Source organism: Ictidomys tridecemlineatus, chromosome 13 (genome assembly GCF_052094955.1).
Source record: "Ictidomys tridecemlineatus isolate mIctTri1 chromosome 13, mIctTri1.hap1, whole genome shotgun sequence".
Classification (NCBI taxonomy): Eukaryota; Metazoa; Chordata; class Mammalia; order Rodentia; family Sciuridae; genus Ictidomys; species Ictidomys tridecemlineatus.
The window spans coordinates 64,378,373-64,384,372 of NC_135489.1; the positions used below are offsets into that span (position 1 = coordinate 64,378,373).

At 40.8% G+C, this 6,000-nt stretch overlaps 1 pseudogene; it reads left to right on the forward strand.

The window, feature by feature from the left end:
• LOC144369659 (contactin-associated protein-like 3) overlaps positions 1–5,771 on the forward strand; it is a 141,840-nt pseudogene extending 136,069 nt beyond the window's left edge.
• The last annotated feature ends 229 nt before the right edge of the window (positions 5,772–6,000 follow it).

Below are 6,000 nucleotides of genomic sequence, written 5' to 3' on the forward strand. Positions count from 1 at the left end.
TCTGGGCTAATCAATCACCTGGAGGACTGTCAAGGACGTCAAGGAGAGTGGAGGGTTCTGGCTAAATTCCACAACTCAGGAACAAAAAAGATGGAGCTAGTGGAGCAGATGGCTCTGAGAAGCCTGATTAAAGTTTGATTACGGGTAGAATCTCAGTGGTGTCAAAGTTCTTTCTTAGAAAAAAAAATATATAATTATACAAAGGTTCTTGAAATAGAAGAAAGAATACATAAATGTAAGGGAAATGGTAGTTTTAGTCAGGAGATAAGCATGAGTAAAACCAAAGAGGGTTAAAGAGAGAAAACTAAGAGGAAACAGCACTGTCCAAGGCTCACTCTCTGGCCTGTGGGTAACACTGGAAGGGACCCAGGAAGGGGGCCTGACCACTAGTAAGGGCCCATGCCCAAGGGCTCATCTTACAGACTGCAAGTGAGCGAAGAGATGGATGAATGTGTTGGGGAAAAGAGTATTTGTTTTCACGTAATGGTGCAAGAGAATGATTCTGATTGTGGGTGCTAGGAACGTGGAACTCTCAAACTCAGGAAAGAGAAAAGGAGAAAGAAGAAGGAAACTGTAACCCCAGTGGCTCAGGAGGCTGAGGCAGCCTCAGTGACTTAGGGAGACCAAAAGCACCTTAATGAGACCCTGTCACTAAATAAAAAATAAAGAAAGAAAAAGGACTAGGGATGTGGCCCAGTGGTTAAGCCTGGCTTCAATCTCTGAATAATAATAATAATAATAATAATACACCACTAAATCAACAAAATTTTAAAAAACACCATGTAAGATAAAATGAATCAAATCAGATAATAGAACTTGTTACTCTAAATGTGAATAGCCTCAATTCTGTCATATTCAGGTCAATAAATATCTAGTTAAACGCTCTTACAGAAACGAAACCACTAAGAAGTCCCAGCTAATGAATTTCAGAAGTGCAGCGTTGCCAGCAGACAAGATGCGCATGAGGTTAGAATAAGTGAATGAGCTCAAAGGTGGAGGAGGGCATTACCTGGGGATAAAAGGTACAGTTTGTTAAGAGAACATAAAAGCTATGAATCCAATATACATCATGAAAGATAACAGTTGAATAGAAGGAGTAAAAATGAACTTCCAGAGCTCTGTCGTCTCCAAGAGTCAGTTGACTATAATTCCTCCCTTGGCTGTGGCCTCCCTGACAAATGTGTTTTAATGATCAGTTTTTAAAAACCGAGTTCAGATCATCGCCTTGAAGCCCCCACAGAGTCGCTGTCCCTCGCAGCTGTCCACGGAGGCCCTCTGTTCTGGAAATGGCCATCAGCCGCCTGCTCGGGCGCAGGGGGCGCAAGGGGCGCAGGGGGCGCAGGGGGCGCAGGGGGCGCAGGGGGCGCAGGGGGCGCAGGGGGCGCAGGTCGGAGCCGGTGGCGGCTGTGCCGGCGGGGTCACCTACCGAGCCCAGTGTCCCTGCGTCCTAAGGCTGTGTCGCTTTGTCCCCGCAGAGCTCCCAGGCGCGGACCCCGACACGCGGCGGGCGGCGGCAAGCGGCTTCACCGGCTGCCTCTCGGCCCTGCGCTTCGGCCGCGGCGCCCCGCTGAAGGCGCTGCGCCCCGGCGGCCCTGCCCCGGTCACCGTCCGCGGCCACGTGGCCGCCGGGACCCGCTGCGCGGCGGGGGCACGGACCGGCGATGGAGCGCGGGAGCTGGCTCCGCAGGCGCTCAGGTGGCGCAGGTGGCGCAGGTGCTTGGCCCCCTGCCCCTCCCCGCGGGCTGGGAACAGCGGCGGTGCGCGGTGGAGAGGGCCTGCGACGCCCTTGGCAGCCTCCCCTTTTCTACCCTAGGTCGTTCTGAAACCAGCGAGGAGGGAGAGCCTTTGGTGAAGGCGGACAGAAGCGACTCTGGGGTCATCGAAGGTAAAGGGCCCGAAGGAACTCGTCTGCGGCATTACTGTCGCTTTTGAAAAAAAAAAAAAAAACAACAACAACAACAAAAAAACTTTTTAAATTTTAAAAATTATTTGTTCCCATTTAACAGTATTAACTTAATAGAAAATTATAGCTAAGAATCAGCACTCCAGGAGGGGTGCTTGTGGGTTTTCTGAGTTGATGTTCACCGATTTAAGCTGGGGGCGGGTGGGGGGGGTGCTTCTGTGAGGATTCCACTGAAAACAGGATTTTTAAAGCACAGGTAAAGTCTGGCGTGGTGGCCTCCCGGATCCCAGCTACTTGGGAGGCTGAGGCAGGAGGATGGCAGGTTCGAGGCCAGCCTGGGCAACTGAGCAAGACCCTGCCTCAAAATAAAAGGGCTGGTGATGTAGCTCAGGGGTAAGGGGGCCTCCGAGTTCCATCCACAGTCTGAGGGAAAATAAAAGAAAGTCACAAAATAATGAAAATTTCTTATTTCATAAATAGCTGTATTCCCTAAGATGTGAGGGATATATAGGAGGGAGGGGGAGATATATAGAAAGATAGATAGATAGAAGGATAGATAGACAGATAGAAAGAAAGATAGATAGAAAGAAAGATAATGATAGAAAGAAAGATAGATAGAAGGATAGATAGAAAGATAGATAGATAGATAGATAGATAGATAGATAGATAGATAGATAGAAAGACAGATAGGGCATAGATCTGATATAGCTATTAGAGCAAGACATTGCCGCAAGTAATTATATTCAAAGCCACAAAAACCTAAGTCAAAAGCCAAATAATGATCAGAGCACATGTGTTATGACACTTAAAAAAAAGGCAATTTGCATGATTTAGATGTTTCAGTTGTTATTTGATTTTTTTAAAAGAAACTTTTAAAAATTTAAATATGCTTAACATTACTTCAAGTGCATTTTTTAAAATTGTGCATTTCAGTGACATCTCGTACATTCTCAGTGTGGTACAGCAAGAGCCATGGTTTATTTCATTTTTGATTGTCCTTTCCAGTTAGTCTGATAGGTTATTCTTCATTGAAGGGAAAATTGAATACAATCTAAACATATCTTTTTGGCAATGAAAACAATGTTTCATTTTCTTGAAATATAATTTATCAGAGCTGGTGTGAAAAAAATAAGATTTCATATTTCCTCACTAATTAATTAATGGATTATTGAAATATTGTTTGTTTTCTTGTTGTATAGACTCTTCATAGTACATACAAAGCAAACTTTTTTCCTCTAAAATGATAGAAAACAAAACAATTCAGACATTATGAAAAACTGACTAAATATTTTTTTCGTGTATTGACATTTGTCACTCTCTTGGTTATTTTTCTCTTTGAAATCAGTGAGGTATAAAATAATAATACATGACCCAATGAGGAAAAAGCAGTTTTACACAGTTTTATGTGAGAAGGTAGTCAAGAATGAATATCTAAAAAGACTACTTTTATCTTAGATTTTAAATCAAATATAATCCTTAATAAATCCTGATTTTTTTTGGGGGGAGACAATTTTTCATTGCAATACAAAAGCAATTTAAAGATGTTCAACATTCCAGAACAGGATCCCAAGTCCTACAAGTGTTTGCAAAATGTCAGACTTAGCCCCTGATCTTCTTGAAGAGCTAGAGGTAGTCAGCAAATTGAAAACAGAACAACAATAACAACAACAACAAAAACTTACTTTTGGAATTTTATTGCTTTTGGTCAAACATCACTGTAAGATCTTCTGTAAAAAAATCATTGGCAAGATTCTCTGCTGTTCAACAATAAATTGTACAGGGCTCTTGGGCTGTCCTGAGAAACTCTGATGAGCTCTTGAAGGAGGGGAGGGGAAGAAGGAGAATGCACAGAAGGATTCCTGGTCTTTGTTTTTTTTTTTTTTTCCAATAATTTATTTTATTCTCCTCCTATACATACTTCAGCCTTATTTCTTTCTCATATTTTATTGTCATAATTTGCATAAGAGATAAGATTTAGAGAATTTTTCTGTTATGTCTATTTATTACTAAATCAAGTGTTTGTTTTTTACTTTTATTTCAACCCGATCCTCTGAAATACTTGCTAGTATAATAAAAGAAATATTCAAGTAACCACTAGTCATTGAATTAGAAATATAATTTTATGAAATTATTATGATTTTTAAAGCTAATAATAATTTTCATTATTGAAAGTACCATAACTATACCATACCTAGACTTTAATTAATTATTTTATACACTTTATTTCATTTAATATTCACAAAGACTCTTCACAGACATAGTCTTCATATTCTAACAGTCACCAGCTGGAGATACAAATTGATACCTTTTGTCATACACTTACAATGTGGACAGTCCAAGCATGGCTTTATGCATAGTTTTTTGGTGTAGCATAGATTTGACTTTCATTCTTCAGGAATATGACTGCTGTACAGCTAGCTTTCTTGGGGGTGCTTTAGCACTCTGGCTCTAAATTACAGCCTTAAAATAGAAGGAGGCACCAGATCTTCCCCTCAGGTATTCTGATTCAGCATGATTTTGGGTTGAGAACCATGGCATAGCTAATGGTTTAATGGTTCTAATATTTTAGAACATTTACACCTGGTTCCTTAAAATAGTCCACATTCCACAAAAATAAACTTAATAAGTATCCCTGCAATATTTTTGGTGACAGGGATTGATCACATATATGTTACACTACTGCATTTTAAAATTATGTTGTCATTAAAGTATTTTGGAGTTGGGGAGATAGCTCAGTGGTAGGGTGCTAGGCCCTGGATTTGATCTCTATCATCAAAACAAATTTACAAAGATATAAAACAATTTAATGAAAATGTATCTACTTAGTTAAAAATAACATTTATTCTAGGATGGTACTAAACATATTATGCTTTTTTTTTTTTTTAGTAATAGTAACCTTTTTTTAGCTTTATTTTATTCACTTATTTTATTTAGTGCTGAGGTGTGAACCCAGGGTCTCACACATGCAAGGCAAGCACTCTATCACTGAGCAACAACCCAGCCCCTATACTTTAAGATAATTTAAAACTTTGTCTCAGAGCCTTGTGTATATATGTTTTTGTTGTTTGTTTGTTTGTTTCGGAACCAAGGATTGAACCCAGGGGTATTTAATCACTAAGCAGCATTTCCAGCCTTTTAAATTTTTTATTTAGAGACAGGGTCTCTTGAAGTTGCTTAGGACCTCACTAATATTCTGAGACTGGTTTTGAACTTGTGATCTTCCTGTCCCAGCTTCCTAAGACCTGTTTCTGTTTTTAAGCACAACAGCTGAATTTCAATCACAGGCCTTTAGGGAAAAGAACTACCCCAACTATATCCAAAAGTCATGGAAACTCAGACATACCAAATGTTATAAAACTACTGGACCTTAAAATTCCTAGGCTTGATGGTCCCAACTTATGATATAGTAGATGGTTGGTTTGTTGTAACCTACCTTATAAGGCAGTGATGTTAGCAAAGCCCCCAATTAAGGCAAAAATCGCCATTTATATTCTGACTTGGTGTTCTTCTGTCTTCTCCCCTACCCCAGGTGTGATAGCAGTTGTGATATTTATTTTGCTCTGCATCTCTGCTATAGCCATATGCATTTACCAACAGAAAAAAGTTACGCAAAGAAAATGAATCAAAAGTCTCAAAAGATGAAGAGTGCTAGGACTACTCAGCGAAGTGCACGTGTCAAGACACAGTCCTGAGAGACAATGTCTTCTTGTTGGCAGTGGGCTGATCTACCCCATCCACTGTGGACTGTCCTGATCTGGTCATCCCTGTGGGTGGGCCAGTGCTAACCATCTGCTGAGTACCTGGGGTGCTGGGAGGCCCGTTCTGCCTTGGTGGACCCCTCCCTCCAGTGCAATTTATATGACAGTGAAGGAGGAATCCTCATTTATCATGGTGGAGTAGTTTGCCCAAGAAGGAATGCTCTCTTCCAACACAGAAATTTAATTTGTGTAGTAATTGGGGATTTTAGCTGAGAAAATGGCCATGAGGCTCTGGTCCTACTTAGAGAATGGGACAGAAGTTTCATTCACATGTAAGAGACAAAATCAAACTCTAATGTTCTTTATTGCTCAGAAGCGTATCTGGGATCCCGTTTCTGT